This window comes from Equus przewalskii, chromosome 20 (genome assembly GCF_037783145.1).
Source record: "Equus przewalskii isolate Varuska chromosome 20, EquPr2, whole genome shotgun sequence".
Taxonomy (NCBI): domain Eukaryota; kingdom Metazoa; phylum Chordata; class Mammalia; order Perissodactyla; family Equidae; genus Equus; species Equus przewalskii.
The window spans coordinates 12,590,929-12,609,979 of NC_091850.1; the positions used below are offsets into that span (position 1 = coordinate 12,590,929).

Genomic DNA, 19,051 nt, shown 5'->3' on the forward strand with positions numbered 1-19,051 from the left:
CAAGCTGAAGTTTTTGGAAAGAATATATTCGAATAATAAAGAATGGTGTAGAAATTTTTATATGGCAAATATTTAAATAGAAGATGACATTTTAAATCTAAGTTCAGAGTTAGGTTTCAGAGCTGTATGTAGGGACCTGAATGATAAGCAGAGACCCCATTGAGAAAATCTCTACTTCTCATTCCTAATGGCTGTACTACATCATGAGAGAGCTCAAAAAATCTTCACCGAATTAGACTCCTATGTAACCTTCTCCTTGAAATAGAGCTCTGGGCTGGTGACTTGTGGTAGCTTTTTATGTCAGTGACATTGATTTCTGCTTTTTTTTTTCCTCCTAGCACTTACCTAATTTACCTGAAATCAAATTGATTAAAATAATTTATTGAAAGAAAAAGTAAAAATAAAAGAACAGAGAAAAAGATAGAGATAAAGATGAAAAAATGTGGTATAATCTTAAAACATAATCTGGTAAAATTATAGTCATGATTACAAAAAAATTTTCTGGTCTAAATGCTGAAAACTGTTCGGCTTCTATGCTTTAAATTACATTTATTACTAATACCTAATAAATTGCTTGAATTTGAACATTCAAGAGGTAAGAGATGATATACCAGAAAGTTCCCCTGGCTCCTACTTTCTACTTTATGTTATTATAAATCAGTGTCCTAAATTATCAGTCACTTTTTTTTTAGTATTTTCTTATGATTTTAAAAAAAGTAGCTCAATAATTACTTCTGTGGTTGTCTTTCTTGCAGTGACTTGCTGGAGCCGTGACTCCTCATTTTCCTGTCTCCAGACCAGTTTCCCAGCCTTCCTTCCCTGTCTTGGTTAATGGTATACTTGATCTTCTAGTTGTGACAGCTAGAAACCTCAGCTTAAACTTGGACTCTCCTCTCTCCCTCTGAACCACTGACTCATGGTAATTTCTTTTGGCATGTGCTGTACGTCTGGACCTTGTGTGTAGTCTCACTACCCCTTCCTTAGTTCATGTTCTCAGATAAAAACATTCCACCCTATCACCAAGCCTTTAGTCTCTCCCGCTTCAATTCATCTCCTGTACTGTCATAAGACAAACATTGCTTTTGCTATTTTCTTGTTCAGAAACTTTTGGTAGCTCCCCATTACTTCCAAAAATATAATAAGCAAAATTTGACTCAAGAGTGTTCACAGCAGCATTGTTGATACTGCCCAAATATTAGAATCAACATCAAGGTTCAACAAGAAGAGAATCATTAAAAACATAATTAGAACCCTATGATGAAATCTTATTTGACCATTAAAGGTGCTATTTTTGAAGAATTTTTAATGTGTGAAAATGTGCAATGTAGCAGAGCATAACATTGAATATACCACTGTAAATACAAAATATAAGAAATATGTATGTATATACAGATGTTGTCAGTGGTTATCTCTGGATGGGCCAATTACAGGAAATTTTTTTTTTTTTTGGCTATCTTTTTCAAAGTTTCTACAATGAGTGTGGCTTGTTTCTATAATCAGAAAAGCTTGCTCTAACAATCAGGACCAGGAAGGGAACTTATGAATTACTTAGTTTAGTTGTTCTTAATATAATTTTGGACCATAGGCCTCTTTGAGGATCTGATGAATGTTATGGCATTTTTCTCAGAAAAGTGAACATCTGCCCATAGATTAAAAATTTGGCATATGGTTTTGGCAGGATTTTACACCTCAGATTAAGAATCTTTTAACAGTACAATTCTCTCATTTGGGAGATAATGATGACCCAAGAGATTGGCCTACTGCCCCATGGGGGACTGGAGGAAGAGCCAGGAGTAGCTCTTGTGTTTCTAGCTTTTTGCCCTGAAACAGGGCTGCCCAGGAGATTTGGGATCACACTGCAAGCATCCCTCCAGTCAGGTGGTACTTATGGTCAGTCTCTAAGTTGCTAAGCCTGTCAGGCACTAGGCCACATCTGAAGAGGCTCCCCTTTATCTCTGTGGAGGGACCTTATCTGTGGTGGCTGCTGCTGCTGTTGTTGGTTGGAGCGGCTTCTCTGCTCCTCATCCCTGTGAAGACAAGGTTTTATCAGCAAGACCAAGAGGACCAGCTTCTAAGTCATTGATGCCTCCTAGAAGTGAGCAAATACAATGTGTGTCTGACAGCGTTGAGTTTGGTACCTATTACTTTCTTGAACTTTTTCCTTCATACTTTATGATTTTATTGTGTGCAGGGGTGATAGAGACTTTTGGTTTGAGAATGCTTGTTTTCTTTCATTGTCTGGCAGTTTTCTTTGTATGACCTTGATGGCGATGATGATGGCAGGGCGGGACAGAGGCCTCTCTCTGCGTTTGCATCACTCCTTGCATTGGAGGCCATAGCAGTTTCCTTCCTGGTGCCTGAACAGCCTGCAAAACGTGGGGCTGGAAAAACTTCCCTTTCCTGGCTTTGGGTGATTCTGTTTTTTCACAGCTTTACGTTAGGCAGGAAGTGAGGAAAAAGCACCAGCAACGAGAGCAACACATCCACTAGAGCCAGCCTTTCAACTGGGAATGAAGGAGAGATGCCCTTACTTTGTCAGAAAGCCCTGCAGGGCCCTGATAAATCTTGCCACAGACAGCAGATTTTACAGATAAAGGAGGAGTGTTTCCTTTAGTGCAATACAGCTGCAAACAGAACTAGAAACAGCTGTCTGACAATTTTTTGCAAGTTGCTAAGCCCTCCACAATCTAATCTCTGCAGAGAACCTTGAATCAAAATAGAGGATGGAATCCCTGCATTGAACAGAGGAGTTGTGTAAAGGTAAGGAAATGAACCTTTTTGAGCACTTCCAAGTACTGGGCCAGGTGCTTTCATGGATGTTGTCACATTTACTCCTGAGGAAATGCTGTGAAGTAGCTGCTGTTATCTTTATCTTTATAGGTGAGGAAACTGAGGCCCAGAGGGGAAGTGTTTTGCCCACAGACACACATTAGTAAGAAATTGAGCTGAGTGTGTCTGCTTCCGTCTCAAACTTTCTCCTATTTAATAAATAGCTCATAGGATGGCATATGGTTTTGGAGTGTTCTAATTATCTTTTATGTGTATGTATGTTTTAGATATTTTTATTTATGTGCTATAATCTCATTAACAAAAATTAGGAAACACAGAAACACACGTGCACACCCTCATGCAGTTCTATCCTAACCACAACCGCTTGTAGAACCGGATACATAGTAACTGTTCCTGATAAAGATTTCCTCTTCTCTCTGTCTCTTTGTTAATATGCTGTTGTATTTTTTTCCAGTCCCTTCCCCCTAAGCATATTTCTAATGTAATTATAATCAAAATGTCTATACAATTTTCACTCCTTAGTTAATTAATTACCTTTGTGTAGTGCTTCATTCTGTCACCTCGCTTAGCACTCTTCTTCAGCTGTTGATTTAACAAGATCTGTCTGGCAAAAGGAGACACAGAAGGAGTGAGGCAGCTCCTGAGTGGTCTGGGCATAAACCACAGGGGTCATGATGACACCCATGTGCTTTTCTTCAGTGCTCCTTAAAGGAAAATGGTTGCAACATTATCATTTCGTCTGTAGCATAGGAGAAAAGAGTTCTGGTTCCCCTGTGGCTATAGTTTTTGGCTGGGCATGGCCTGCAAGAGAAATGTATCCACCGGATTTCTATTTCCACCTCACTGGTAGCCCTAAGAAGACAGTCAGGCGGGTGTGACTTTCATATGTCTTCTTTCTACCCTCCTAGAAATGGACTTTGTGGGTTTGTTGAATTAGGTGGTCTATCCACCTGTAAGAAAGTGAGGACTGTTGCACGTAGTGTGGACCCCCATGTGTGGACACTGTCAGAGTTCAGGAATCGCAAGTCTGTAGGTTGCCAGTTTCCTGCCCATACCATATTGCCTACTACCCACAAGATTCCTCCCAAGCACATGCTGCCCAAGGGTGAATCTGCACCAGCCTTGGGGAGCTGCTGATGGTGTAGGGTGCAGAGGAAGAAAAGGGGCCAAATTAGAAAGACACCAGCCATGTTGTCACAAATGGCATAATTTTGTCTTTTTTATGGCTGAGTAGTATTCCATCGTATATATATATATACCACATCTTCTTTATCTGTTCATCTGTTGATGGGCTCTTGGGTTGCTTCAACCTTGAAAATATTATGTTAAGCGAAATAGGTCAGAGAAAGACAAATACCACATGATTTCACTTATATGTGGAAGATAAAAACATAGAAAAGGAGAACAGATTCGTTGTTACCAGAGGAGGAGGGGTGGGGAGGGCAAAAGGGATAAAGGGGCACATATGTATGGTGATGGATAAAAAGTAGACTATCGGTGGTGAACATGATGCAGTCTACACAGAAACTGAAATACAGTAATGTACACCTGAAATTTACACAATGCTATAAGCCAATATGACCTCAATTAAAAAAAGGAAAAAAAAGAAAGACACCAGCTGGCATTTTTCTATTTGGAAGCTGACGTTTTTCTTCTACAAAACTTTTAGATTGCTAGACTCTGGAACTTCAAGGTTTCCTTCTTTGTACCATCCCACGAAAATGTGCTCTGATTCCACGTTCTGTGTTTCTTGAGAGTCTGCTTTCATGGGGCTTTCCAATAGCCTGCTGTGGGGAAGCAAACTACCTTCTTTGCAAGAGATTTAATGTTTCTAAACAGTTTCTTTCTCTCTTACATTCACTGATGTTAAGATGGTGTTTAGGGCAGCACTGTGTCCTCCTGTGTGAGTGACAACAATGGGCTCAACCCTTGTAAACATCTGCCTGTTCTTCCTGTTGCACCTAGCTTCCCACTTCCTGCCTTCTGCTACTTCTCAGCAAGCCCTGTCAGGCTAATCACCCTTCGCCCTCTGTCTGTGTACAGCTGCTTCTACCAAACTGCCTACTCTCTCGGGAGGGACCAATGTTCTCTGCACTTCGGTGACTTCACTTCTGTTCTAGTGACCTTATGTTCACTAATGTAAGTGGGGCCTTATGTCTTTACTAACTTGTATTGATTAGAATTCTCAGAGAGGCTGCTTCAAAAAGCCCCTTGCCCTCATATGCCCTTCCCAGCACTCAGCTTGGACAGGAGATGTGGCATCTTAGAACAGGTCCAGCATTTTCTGGGGAGCAGGGAATTGGTTTTGGACCTGAAACACAAGTGGGTAACTCCCTGGACCCTTTGTGCACGTGAGCTAGAGAGCAGCAGGAGTGAGAGAGAAAAAGGAGTTTTGTTGGCTCTAGGGTCCCACCAAGTAAGGCTCTCTGGTTGAATCATAAGTAATCCCAGGGTTAGCCTTTGAACTCTTTTATGTGCTCCCACTCTGTGATAAGGTTTGATATTATGTGCTGCTTTGACCTCTGGTAAGACCAGGAGGGCCTCAAATAGCATAACCACAAATTCCCCTCCCCATTGTACTCCTGTGGGTAAGGCACTCTAGCCAGACAGCCCTCCTTACCTCACAGAGCATGCAGTGTCTGCTTTGCCTTGAGTAATGGACTTTAGTTCCCTGCTTGCCTGTGGAATTATTTAAACAAGTCAGCCACATCCTCTCATGGCAACTAGGGGTCACCTCACCCTTTTGTTACTACAAACCCTGCCTGCCATAGCTTCTGCTTATTCACTTTGTTCCTGAGTGCAACCTTCATGTGGCCCTGTGTGGCATGCAGTGTCTTCCCCTGGGCTGTGAGTATATGTGGCTAGTGACCTGTTGTAAGTCTCATCTGTCCAGGGTTAGAGGCCGTGTGTTCAGCCATCCCCATATCACTAGGGTAGGAATCCCTCCCTCACCAACGGGGTGAAGAGGAGGTGATCAAAACACACTGCATCCAATTTTTCTATGGTGTCTAGCACAGTGATGCATGGTGCTTAGTAAGGACTTGATACATATCTGTTGAGTAAATGAATGAGTGAATTCCAAGGGCTCTTCCTGGGTAAAGTTTACTTAGAATGTTCTCTCTTTTCAGCTGTAAAGTTTTATTATTCCATGATTTGGCATGGAATGATGCGTGTGAGCAGAGTGCACAAGTTCCTCTTGAACTTCGTCAAGTTCTTCCAACCTTAGAGGGGTCCCAGGGAAACTAAAGGGAAGAACAGATCCTGAAGACATAATCCACATCCCCAGTTCACAGCTCAGTGTCAGACTGATGTACTTTTGTTGAGCAAACCTTGCCAAATGTTGCTGAATTTGGCAACCAACTATACTTTGTGCCTTCCAAGACATCCCTGTCCATTTGCCTAATGAACTTGAAAGGAATTTGGTGCCTGTCTCTCTTGAGTTTGTTTTGCCTGGGCTATCTTCTCCAGTTCTAATTTGTTGATGGAGAAAGCTGCTCCCTGCAACAGAGGGAGGATGGGGTTGGGTGGAGAGCCTTCTTTCCAGTGTGTTTGTGATTCCTGTAGCTACCACTAGGCCGAGGTACCATCCTATTCTGTTTGTAATGAGGTCAGATTAATCAGCAGCCGCCTCTCCCAGCCTTGAAGAGGGAATGTTGTCAGGGAGAATTTCGCCTGTACAAAACTAAAGGAACTCTGTCTTTGATTTCCCTTTGATTGTTTTCATGAAGATTTGAGCTTGAGGGGAATCTGCATATCTTTTACACCATTGGGTCTGATAGTTTAGGGCTTGACATTTTGTGCATTCCCACTTCTAAAGCTTTGCTTCCATATGTTTACCCATCCCTCCAACCTAAGTCTCACCTTTTAAAAAATTAAACCCACATCTTATAGCTTATCTCCTCTGGGGAGATTTTCCTGCATTTATCTCTTTGTTTCCTTTTCAGAACTCCCTAAGGTTTTTTAGTTGACTATTTTTCACATGTAGTATCACCCAATGTGTTAATTTTGTTCATTTTTGCTTTTCGATGCCTAGGACTTTGAGGCATTTTCTGTTCTTTCCATAGTGCCCTGTACAGTGATTTGCTCATAATAGGCCTTTGTCAACATTTGCTGCTTGATTGTTTGACAGCAGGAACCAAGTAGGTGTGCCTTGATGAGGATGAGTGTCGTTCATCGGGAGACAAGACCGCAAAACTGCTGTCAGTTTATCTGAGCTTACACTAAATGGATTCACAAGGCATCCTGAGCTCTGTATATTGAAGCAGTGGAAACAACATGAAAAATTTTACTGCAAGAGCAATTTGGCCAGGCAGCTTCCCAGATGTTGCTAAACTCTGCTTTAACTGTTTTTCAGAGCTTGTGTTAACTGTGTCTCCCACTGCTACTGGAGACAGTGACTCTAGAGATATTACTGATTCTTGTCATTTGTTATTTGCCTGAATTTATAATCTGCTCCTTGCAACATCTCTTCTCCCACTTATGAAAACAGATAGGCCCAGCGGTTGGAGGAGCAATGAATTAGAACTTACACAGAGCATGTGGTCACTATCGCCTCAGGTAATAAGGAGCAAAAGAAAAAAGGAGCAGAAAGAATGAGCCAAGTCATTATTTTAACATGTCTTGGTTTCCAACGAGGCAATAGAATTTAAGGGTGTTCTCTGCCGGTTACCCTAAGACATCTGCTGTAGAGTCCTTAGCGGGACTCTCGCTGTGGGATGACTGGTCCTAAACCTCATTAACAGAGGCTTTGTTGCTTCATCGGAGGAAGGTGTAGCGCGAGTGGGCGTCAGCATAGAGGTTTATATGAACAAACCCACCTCAGCAACCAGCACTAATTGGCTCCCCCGGGAAGTCCCAAGAGAAGCTGTCAATCGCAAAGCCTGAGTTTTTGTTTATAATGTGTGGTGATTTCTCCTTTACTGCTCTTTCTCCACCCCCGTCTCCTTCTGGCACAAATAACAAATAGTTGTCCCAAAGTACAAAAAATTAGAGAGTCAAGGCACATCTTACTTTGATTCCAGCATCGTTTTTTTTCCCCATGTTCCGTTCTCCCTAGGGTTATCTTTCAGAAGGAGATGTGCGATTTTCCTCTACTCCACCCTTGCCCCCATGCCGCTATTTTAAAACAATACCTTTCATGGGAGAGGGATGCTTTCTAAGGTTTAGCTGACAAAGCTAGACGGTATTGCTGAAAAATAAGCGCACAATGTCAATGCATTTTAGAAAGTGGTTGATTTCTGCTTTCTATAATGTGACTTTAATTCTACTCTGCTGACGACTGGAGATGATCTTAGTCTCATTGCATATTTTTGTTAAATCATTATATTTTAAAATTAAATCACAAGTCAAAGAAACCCTCTTCTGTCTCTAGGATGTTGGATGTGAAATAAAGAGACTTTCTGTGGTCCAGGGAATCTTCTGTTAAGAAGATAATAATAGTAGCTACGGTCTGATGAAGACTTCCATGTGAGGAAGTACCATGATCCCAACTTTACAGGAAGAAACTGAGGCTCAGGGGTAACCTGCTCAAGGTCCCAGAGTAAGTAAGTGTCAGGATTTGTACGTGGGTTGGCCTGACTCTAAAAGCCTGTCTTCTTCACCACTCAGCTGTGCTGTCCTTTTGCTTAATTTTTGTCCAAAGTCTTTTAGCCCTCTTGTAAATAATTTAAATTTAAATTACTAGGCGATCTTTCCAGTGTTTGAGGGACAGGACCAACTCACGTGTAGTTGGCTAACCATTCTACAGTTGTGCTATTTCATGCAGTGTATTTCAGGGCCATGCTGCATGTGGTATTATTGCTAAATCCAGGTGATCATAAGCTTTGTGGGTAATTGTCGTAGCTCAGATGGACCGCAGCATGTTTATTTTCCTCCTTTATTTCTTACACTGAGATGGAAGATTCGTGAGGAGACTGGAGAGCCATGGGGGGAAGTTCTCTGTGCCAGAATTACACAGACTGAGCTGAAGTTCTGTCAATCACCTAGTTATAGGACATGATTAGCACCAAGAGGACACAGGGGAAGTTTCATTTTTTCTGGTGAATGTGTGATGTAGGATACAGGTTTGATGGGAATTCTAAGGAATAGCAAACTGCAGAAACTTGTTTTTATTGGTTTCATGCACACGTGGAGCCCAGAAAGATGTCAATTGCTTCTTTCTTATTATGTACTTAATTTAAGAGGCTTTTCTTTTCGGTAGTGCTTATGGGAGGATTTAAGCTTGATCGATGCAAATTGATTTTTTAAAAAATCATTAAAATCTGTAAACCTTAGGCGTTATCCTTAGGTTGTAAGTACTAAACTCATTCTACTCCCTTGTTTCATGATGAGCAAAATTAATCTAGAGACCATCAGCGCTAATTAATTCGAATAAGCCAAAAGCATACATATTCTTATTTTAAATGAGAGGGATTTTAGTGCTGTGGTTGTTTTTCTATTATTTTAATTTAAAGTTAAATTGACTAGAAAGATAGTCAATTTCATTACATGGTGAAACTCCTCGAAAGCCTTCTCAGAATCATTTCCTTTTAGCAGTAGATTATAAAAAGAGACATAAGGGGAAGACACAGGGGAGACAGGGAAGTGGTTCAAACTCTTATGGATTCTGATCTGAAGTAGAAAAATTGGTTCTGAAAATCTAAGTTTGAAACATTAACTAGAGCAACTGCTCTCTAATGTAGCTTGGTCAGTGGATACCATCCCAGCAGTCAGGGTTGTTTCTATTTGATTTAGAGATGGGATACAAAAATGCACATATAATCCAAATCATATTTTAGCCAAAATTTTTAACTTCTTGTGTTGTATCCCATAGTCAAAAAAATAAATAAATCTCTGTAGGAAGGGATTCAATATAATAATTTATTTCTAGTCTTCTTTCATTTTCATGTCTCCCCATGGGGTAGACAGAGATGCCAATAAACAATAAAATGATCAAAAGGTGAGGCAAAGAAGTAGAATGTGAGGCAGTCTTTGGATAGCGTACAGACAGAATGGCCAGCCTCTGACTCACAGGCTGTCTCAAAAGGTTTGTCATGACTTTGAAATTTTACCGAGTCTATCTCCTTTCCTTTTAGGCAGGACTGCTCTTATACCTTTCCCAGTAGATGATAATCTATCCTATTTTTTAATGAAACTTCCAGTGTAGAGGACACTGGCTCCCTCAGGAACTCATTGTGAAGTTAGATGGTTGTCAGAGCAGGATTCTGTTATTGTCCATTTTTGTTGTTCATCCCCTCCACTCGGATGATCAGCCGGGATGATCAACTTGATATAAACAGAGTTGCATCCACGTAAATGTATTGTCTATGACACTTGAACAGATTAACAGACAGAGAACATGATTACCCTGGAGAGCAGCCAGTCCAATCCCTTCCTTATGACTAGTCTAAGACTTCTCTCCTCTAGACTGAGAATGCAGGCTTTTCTATTTTAATTCATGTTGTGTTGTTGACTTATGTTCACTTTAGACCATCATTTTGTGGTTTTTTTTGAGAAAGATTAGCCCTGAGCTAACATCCGCAGCCAACCCTTCTCTTTTTGCTGAGGAAGACTGGCCTGGAGCTAACATTCCTGCCCATCTTCCTCTACTTTATATGTGGGATGCCTACCACAGCATGGCTTGATAAGTAGTGTGTAGGTCTGTGCCCGTGATCCCCGCCTGCGAACCCTGGCTGCCAAAGCAGAGCATGCAACTTAACTGCTACACCACCAGGCCAGGCCCAGACCTACACATTTTTTTGCCAGCTCTATGCATTGTTAGTATTTTCCTGGTCTATGCTAAAATCATGCTGGTTCTGTTAGCTGATATCCAAAGTATATAATTTAAAAAAATGTGACTATTGGTTCCTGTGATCCCTAGGACATAGGATTAGCCCTGGAATGGACTTAGACTCCTGGGCTCCAACCCGGTTTCTGCCACAGCTACTGGTATGACTTTGGGTGGGTAATTTACTAAGGGTCTCTGAGTCTCAGTTTATCACTGTTAAATGTGTGGCCAGATTACAGCAGCTTATCTCAGTGAGTTTTCCATGAGATGTTAACAGATACAACATGAAGAATGGTCCCGTTTTAAAATAAGTGGTAGTCATGGTGGTCATGGCGGTGGGGACACAAATTAAATGAACCTAAACAGATTTCTTTACTGAAAGACTTGAACCTTAAAAAAAGGTACATTTTAGGGGCTGGCCCCGTGGCTGAGTGGTTAAGTTCGCGCGCTCCACTGCTGGCGGCCCAGTGTTTCGTTAGTTCGAATCCTGGGTGCGGACATGGCACTGCTCATCAGACCACGCTGAGGCAGAGTCCCACATGCCACAACTAGAAGAACCCACAACGAAGAATACACAACTATGTACCGGGGGGCGTTGGGGAGAAAAAGGGAAAAAAAAATAAAATAAAATCTTAAAAAAAAAAAAAAAAGGTACATTTTAAATCTTCAAATCTTCACGAGAGATTTCCTCAAGTTATCCAGCTATGGTTCCTTTTTTTCCTTTCAATGGTACTCTAATGCCACCCACTGTCTCCTTAGTGCCCATCCCAGAAATGTAGTAAAACCACCAGGAAAGCACCCAGGGCTCTATATAGATCAACTAGAGATGATAGTCTATCCTTCCATGGTTTCCTATTTGTGTGGGCTCTTTGAGGGCAGGAGCTTTTTCTTACTCATCTTATGTAACGAGGGTCAGGTCCAATGCCTGACATCTAGAAGATATTTAATAAATGCATTGAATTGCATCACACTGTCCATAAATGGAAGACAATGCCTTGAAAATTTTTGAGCTGCTTGTCACAGAAAATCTACTCTATATTGTGAGTATATGAGATGAGTGGAATTTGTAGTCAAGATGATATCTAAGATCAGACTCTATGAGAGTTTCTTATGGTTGTAAAGATAACATCAGAATAAAATTACTCATAGATAACCACAGGTAGATTAGAGAAGGGCAGAGTACAGCCTTGCAGGCAATCTTACTGGTTCCTTTCCTTGATCTAGACACATTTCCCAATCACCTTGAGTCCAGATTCTTCCTGAGAATGGTGAATTGTTAATTGGGGACGTTCATCCAGATTACCAATATGAAAGAAAGAGATAAGACCCCATGAAATTTACTTCATCTTCCAATCTTGTACAATGCCATTATGTACATATGAATTTAATTCATTAAATTTATGATGAGTTTAGTTTTCTCCTTTCTATTCCATTACCCTGTTGTGTTTCTTGTAAGCTTCTGGAGGGCTTATCTCATACATATTTATTTCTCCTTTGATACCTAGTGTTTTGTGATCATAGGAAAAGCTCAATAAATATTTGCTGAAAAAATAAATAGACGAATATGGCGGTTCTGACATTTTTCCAATTTAGCATCAGAAGTTAGAGACAGTAAATATGATGAACTTATATTTTGCAAAACTTAAATGACGTTTTGAAAGTAGGGAAAATAGGAAAAACATTGCCTATCATTTCACTGCCAAAGAATAACCACTGTTAAGACTTCAGATTGTTTTCCTCTAGACATGTTTTGTGCAAAGGCAATTTTTATATAGAGTTGTAATCATAGTGTATATACCATTTTGTATCCTGATTTTTTCGTTTGAAATTATATAGTTTATAATCATTATATGTACAATTTTGTATGCAAGAAACACTTCACAATAAAATTTTTTAAAAAACCATAGAAGTTCCAGGTGACATAGTTTTCACAGAGTTTTTAAGTTGTTCCTGCATGGTTTTCTTAAGCATTTATTCTTTTATTGTCATATTTCTTGTTAGACTTTTTCCTTGTTTTATTTTTATTTATTTATTTTACTATATAAAAGGGCTGTTGTAAACATTTTGGACATGAATATTTTCCTGTTTTTCCTTTTGAATATTTTCAAAACATAAGGTACATATTGGAAAATTGCTTTTCAATAGTTTGTGTCAATATTTACTATTTCGGACAATGTATAAACATTCTACATTCACTGCAAACTCATCAACAATGAATATTTTTCACTTTTTAAAATATTGACTAATTTTAATGGGGAAATGGTTCCTTATTTTGTTTCATTTTGTGGTCTTATTGGTGAAGTCAAACCTTTTCTCATATAATTTTTAATTTTTGTTCTTTTGTGAATTGTCCATTCATGCGTTTCCATTTAGTTTTCTTATTGAATTGTATGAGTGCTTCTTTCCATAAAGCATGCTAGTTCCTGCAGGTGTATTCACACCCCATTGCTTAGCTGATGCCCAAGGAGAGCGTGTGAAGCAGGGCGATGCCGCCATCAGCGTGGGCAGCAGAGCAGGCCGCTCTGTGGACAGCCGTGTAATGCAGCAACGGGGAGGGAGTGTGTTACTGAACAGTCCCGTCTTTCCGTTAGTTCAGCATTGCAGAAACCAGGCCTGGCCAGCGAGGTATGTGTGAGAGGCTTCATTCCTCTCTTTGTTTCAGCTATTACTAGATACGGATCTTTATTGTAGATCTGGCTATTATTAGGTTCAGAAATTGCCGGTAAAGTGGGGCTGTGGGCACATTCGGTTTATTCCCACATAAGTGTTGCAACTACTCAATATCGTATGCTCTTCACTTGAGCAAATTGCCAACAGCTTGTGGTAACTCCTTAGGAATAATGAGAATCAACCTCATTTTAGGAGAGCAGACAGATTGTGTCTGTATTTGGCAACCCACATCCCTCTGCAGCTGGGATTGCTTAAGACACTCCACGGAGGTGAGGGCCCATACTGACAGAGAAATGTCCATTTTGTCTGAGGAGCTGCAGAGTTCTGTCAGCATCTGCTGGCAGTGATGCTTTCTCTAGCCTGTCTTCACCCCCCAAACCACTGGACGTGACAGAAGTTGATGTAAGATCTCTGCAGTCTATTTCAGTCCCTTGTCATTTCGCCAGGGAGCTAAATGCTAAATGCCTGCAGACACATGGTAAACTAAGAGCTCCTTTTAAAACAAGACAGAAACTTTCAAAACTACATCCAAACATGCTGGTTGTATTTTTTTGATACTAATTTTTTATCTTGCATGAAACACTCAGAAATAGTTCAGGTATTGCTAACGACACAAAAATTGTCCTATAGCAAAGAAAACAAAAGTTCCTTCACTTGAATAGCAAGGTTTTATATGGAACAGTTAAGAATAGTTGGAAATGATTTGAGGATAGAAGAGTCTTTCCTGAATACTATTTTTATCATTTTTTTTTCTTCAGATTCTACAATGCCTCCTAGTTGCAAGTAGGATTAAATCCAAATTCTCCTTGGCCGTCTTTTCCATGTGAATTTTAGACTCAATACTATTGTTAAGTAATTTAAAAAACCAACTTTCTCGTTTCCACCCCTGGATGTTTCTTCCCCAAGAAGAGAGCCCACTCCTGTCTCTGTCCGTGTGGCCTTTTCTGCTTCTTCAGACATCTGCCTCCTCGGTTATCTCCGTCACATTCCGTCTCGTCCACGCTATGTCAGCTCACATGTTCAAAATATGTTGCTTATAAATCCTCTTAGTTATGTGTGTATGTTATTATTTCCTTGAGGGGAGAACCAATTCCATTTCCTTTATACTTTGCAACATGTTGACTAGAAAGTTTTTCATGTATTATGTATCCAAATAAATGTCCGTCGTCTGATTATCTTCTACTCTAAAACATTCATGAGATTCAAACGGTGAGTACGTTTCCAGGTAGCTGGGGGACGTATGTGTTTAGGGTTACTGATTTCATATTTCAAATAAAATCACAACTTAAACATATATGAAATAAAATAGATTCTGATTTTGTTTTGTCTGTCCCTTAATCTTTAAATAAGCAGTTTGAAAAATTTTTTCTTTTAAAGATGCTGTCAAATCTCTGATGAGGCCATGTTAAAAGTATTTAAACTAGAAAAGTAATGGGCCAGCTGATGGTGATGTTTGAAAGAATATCCTTGGGGCATGATGATTATGTGATTTTAGAAGTCTACATGTGGGGTCAGTTCTGGCAACAGTTTAGAATAGACTGCACTACTTTGGCCAACTGGAGTGACAGTAGAATCAGGTGGCATTAACTTTCTGGATATTCCATGTAAGATAGTCTTGATAAAGGCACATGGAAGAAGTGCTGATTTTTACCCACTAAAGTTAAATTCTAAGATTCCAAAGACAATACTGAAACTGTGAGCTCTTTCTTTGATAATGAATGTGTCTAGACAGATGATGAGCTTGTTAAACGTCAGGATTATAATTCAAAATGACACCATCAATTTGGAGAAATGTAAAAAGATGTACAGAATCAATGTTTGAAGAATCACTTGCTGAGGTCAGGTTGGAAAATATGTTGTATAGGATACTGTCTTCACCCAGGAGTAGATCATGGCTAAAAGCAAGCTTACTCTTGGGAACTTGATGATAAAAATGTTGATAATGAGCAATTAATTGTGAACCTAAGTTATGTAATCCTTATAACAACTTCCTATGGTATAATTATGTTCATTTATAAAGGAGGAAATTGAGACTCATAGAGAAGAAGTGAGTTGCTCAGGTCATACAGCTGGTAAGCAGCAGAGTTAGGATTTGAACCCACTTCTCATTGACTCCAAAGACCACTATCTTGAGATACTGGAAAGTTGGGAAATAGAAAATTAGTCATGAACAGTTATCATGACATATAAAGGAGAGATTCCTTCTGAATTCTGAGTTGTTTCAATGAGTTACTGTTGGTAAATTTGAAATACGTGTGCTCTTTCTAACCTCGGCTGATGTGATTGACATGGTCTGATATGAAGGGATGATTACTAGATTTGTGGAAAGGAGAAAGGGCCAATATGACACTGTCCAGATCTGAGGAAACAAAGCATAAACTGAGATAGCAGTCCTCTTCGTTTAGGAAGTGTTGGAACCGGGCTGCTATTTTTCAGCGGATTTTCTGTAAAGTGATGACGCCTCCTAATAAATACTCATTGTGAATTAAATGCTGTATGTACTATTTGAGCATTTACTAGACGCTAGGAACTGCATTAAGCGCTTAATATATGTTTCTCATTTCATTTTTTCAATGACCTTGCAATGTAGATACCATTAATATTCCCATTTCACAGATTAGGAGCCTGAGGCAAAAAAGATTAAATGACTTTTTGAAGACCACACGTCTTATTACTGGCTGAATCAGATTATGTCTAAAATCATGATGACGTATGTTATCAACAACTACCTCCTGCTTTTTGCGCTTTAAACATTCTATGTAATTTTACACATGATTTTGCATATGGTTTACCTAGATGATTTTGAAACCCCAATCAGATTATGGCTGCAAGATTATATTGAAGGACTCCATAGAAATCCTGTGTAGTGTTATTAATTACTATTATTTTTGGCTTAGCTGGAATGACAGATGAATTCTGGCAGCAGAGATACTCTGCGTATTACTTCCTTCATCTGTAAAGTGGAATGAATAATGCTTCACCTGCCTGAAGGCAGAAGGTGAACAAGACAAAGTCTTTGACTGAATATCCACAGAGTAATACATTTCCAGTTATATTCTCTGGGGAACTGGGGATACTGGTATGTGTATGAATGAGCATGACCTGGGCATCTTAATAGTATATGAAAGGCAGTATGGGAGGAAATCTTTTCTTGCTTCTTAGTGTAATGTTGACCTTTCTGGTTGAACCATAGACTCTTGACATCAAGGGATCTTAAACCAGGACAAAGGGATCATATCTAGTTTCCCATATAGCAGTGTCCCTCCTTTGAGAAACATTAGTTTTCACTTTGACAATGGTATGTTATCTTTTGCTTTTAATCCTGGCTAAAAAGTAATTTCAGAAGGATGTAGAAAGGAGATATATCTAAGATAAACTCTTCTAAGAATAGAGGTTGATGGATGAGTTTTTCAGAAGCATAAAAAATTCTTAAGGTATAATAAGTTGATGGCTTTCTTGAATTAGCAGTTTATCACACCACACAGTTCTGTGAGTAATTTATCATTGAGTCAGCTTCCTTTTTACTCTGTCTCATTATTGTAGGTTAATCTGAGACATATAGTTTCTGAAATATTGACAAACCCGTTTTGAATTATTTTTTTGGAAACTATCAAGACATTTGGCTCCTTTTGATTTATTACCCTTGACTTCAGTACTAATTCCAGGCATGTCAGGTGTGGTATTATCTGAGCATCTGTAAAGATAAGTGGATGATATTAATTATGATGGTTGTGCCTTTTCTCTCATGATCAATTCTTTTGCTAGAGTGGTAATAATAATGTTTTCAATAAAAACGCCACCTGAGATTTTTCTTCCTTTCTTATAGGATAGCTCTTTACTGTAAAATTGAGATGGCCTCTCAACTCTGAAGCAGCTTCCATTCATCAAAAAGGGCCAACCTAATGTTCTAAAGCAGACTAAATCCTTTTAATACATACCCATTTTTAGGGCCAAGGGAAGTGGCTTGTTCTGCAGGAAAACATTTCTTGGCCTGTTGTTATTTTAAATGCTTGCAGGAGACCACAGAACAAGAGAAAAGAGTCAGCAACAACCCCTAGCATGCCTAGGGGATGACTTGTTCTTTCATATTTGTAGAACCCTGTGTCAAGAAAGCGAATGTCTAAAAATAAAAATGCATTTACTTAGAATCTCTGGGGCAAGGTACAAAGAGCCTGTGCGATAGGAGCCCAGAGTAAAAACTAAGTGGTTGAGGGGCCGGCCCCCTGGCCAAGTGGTTAAGTCCGCGCGCTCTGCTGCAGGCAGCTCAGTGTTTCGTCAGTTCGAATCCTGGGCGTGGACATGGCACCACTCATCAAGCCACGCTGAGGCAGCATCCCACATGCCACAACTAGAAGGACCCACAACTAAGAATATACAACTATGTACCGGGGGCTTTGCGGAGAAAAAGGAAAAAAATAAAATCTTTAAAAAAAAAAAATTAAGTGGTTGAAATCTGCAGAGCAACTGCTATCAGCAAAACTGTGGGCGCTTTCTGGTTAACTTTGCGCTGTTTGAGTAGTTTCAATAAATTGGCTTTGGGTACTAATATCCTTTGGTTTTGTAGCTGCTGTCCACGACTCATAGTGACGCATTTGCTGGTGAGTTGTTTCTTCACAGTCCGGTGATTACTGGCCTTTCAAAGCATTGACTTAATCCACCAATGTGTACGTACAGTCACTGAAATGTCATCCAGTCTATTCAACACTCTAGTCAAGTTCCAAGGGGTAGGAATCAAAATCCCACTAAAGTTCTCATATATTTTTCCTATTACTTTTCCCCTGAAATGTGGCATGGGATGGAAAATAGAGTCTAGGAGTGGTGTAAGCACTATTTAAACTTTGCTGATAGAGCAGATCCATGAGAAAGACAAGGGACAAGCCAGAGGGATTGGATTTACTACTTTTCTTCCAGTTGGTTCCTGCTCTCTTAGCTATTACTCCAATTCTCCACTTCTTCCACAGGAGTAAAATCTTAAAACTAGAAGATCGAATGCTGTGGCATCTTTCATTTCTGTATGTCTCATTATCAGTCCACACGCCTGCCATTACCACCACATTTTCAAAGGTCTTTCAACTCTCCTTAAAGCCTAATGACTCTAGTTTACCATGCTTTTCAAAGGCTCTCCTCTTCTAGTACAACTTCAGTGGTTTTGCAACATCTGTAGAAAGAAAAAGAATCTAACTAAGTAAGCTAGAGTGAGTTTACACCTGATGTTTGACAAAAAAAAAAATATATATATATATACATTAAAAAAGTGAGCTGTGGAATTGTGGGTGTGGTATTGATTGTGCTAATTGAAGTGGGAGTTTTAAAAAAGAAGATATTTCATTCATAAACGAGAAAAGTATATATTGTTTAAAAAGTGTGTTAATGTCATATTCTCCATCCCCCTATATATTTTTAGCTTGATATCATCTAATCTCAATATTTGAATATAATCAACGTTATTAGATTGAGAAAGTCCAGGGACACAGGATCACTTCTGCACAAATCTTTGAGCCAAGCCAGCCCCAGACTATTGCAGCTTGGTGATACTTCCTAGCCTGCTTCTAGAGATGCTTCTCCTCAGTGATCAGGGACTGGGGACCCAACACAGGCACATCAGAAGAGCGTGCTTTATGTGCAATGAACTTTCAAACTAAAAAAAAAATTTTTTTCTTCAATGTTGTCCTTGTTATATCATTTGCGTAGTATCAGGAAAAATGAGTGATAATTTATACGTGAAAAAGTATCCATGCTGTGAAGAACTCTTGAAGTTGACTCCTGTTTTCAGCAGAATCAGTGTATCTGATATTAGAGTTGATGTCTACAGAAAAGGCAGCTTTT

The 19,051-nt window shown here is 39.6% G+C and overlaps 1 protein-coding gene across 17 annotated transcripts in view; it reads left to right on the forward strand.

Annotated features, from left to right (window-relative positions):
- Positions 1–19,051, forward strand: part of PDE4D (phosphodiesterase 4D) — a 1,369,870-nt gene that overhangs the window by 248,219 nt on the left and 1,102,600 nt on the right. For 2 of the 17 annotated variants that reach the window (XM_070587541.1, XM_070587545.1), the window contains 2 exons: positions 756–919; positions 2,701–2,760. The exons of 14 other annotated variants lie outside the window; for them this stretch is intronic. The gene's annotated coding sequence lies outside the window, so the exon portion shown is untranslated. The remainder of the gene's footprint in view (positions 1–755; positions 920–2,700; positions 2,761–19,051) is intronic. One more of the 17 variants, XM_070587548.1, reaches the window with a different exon arrangement.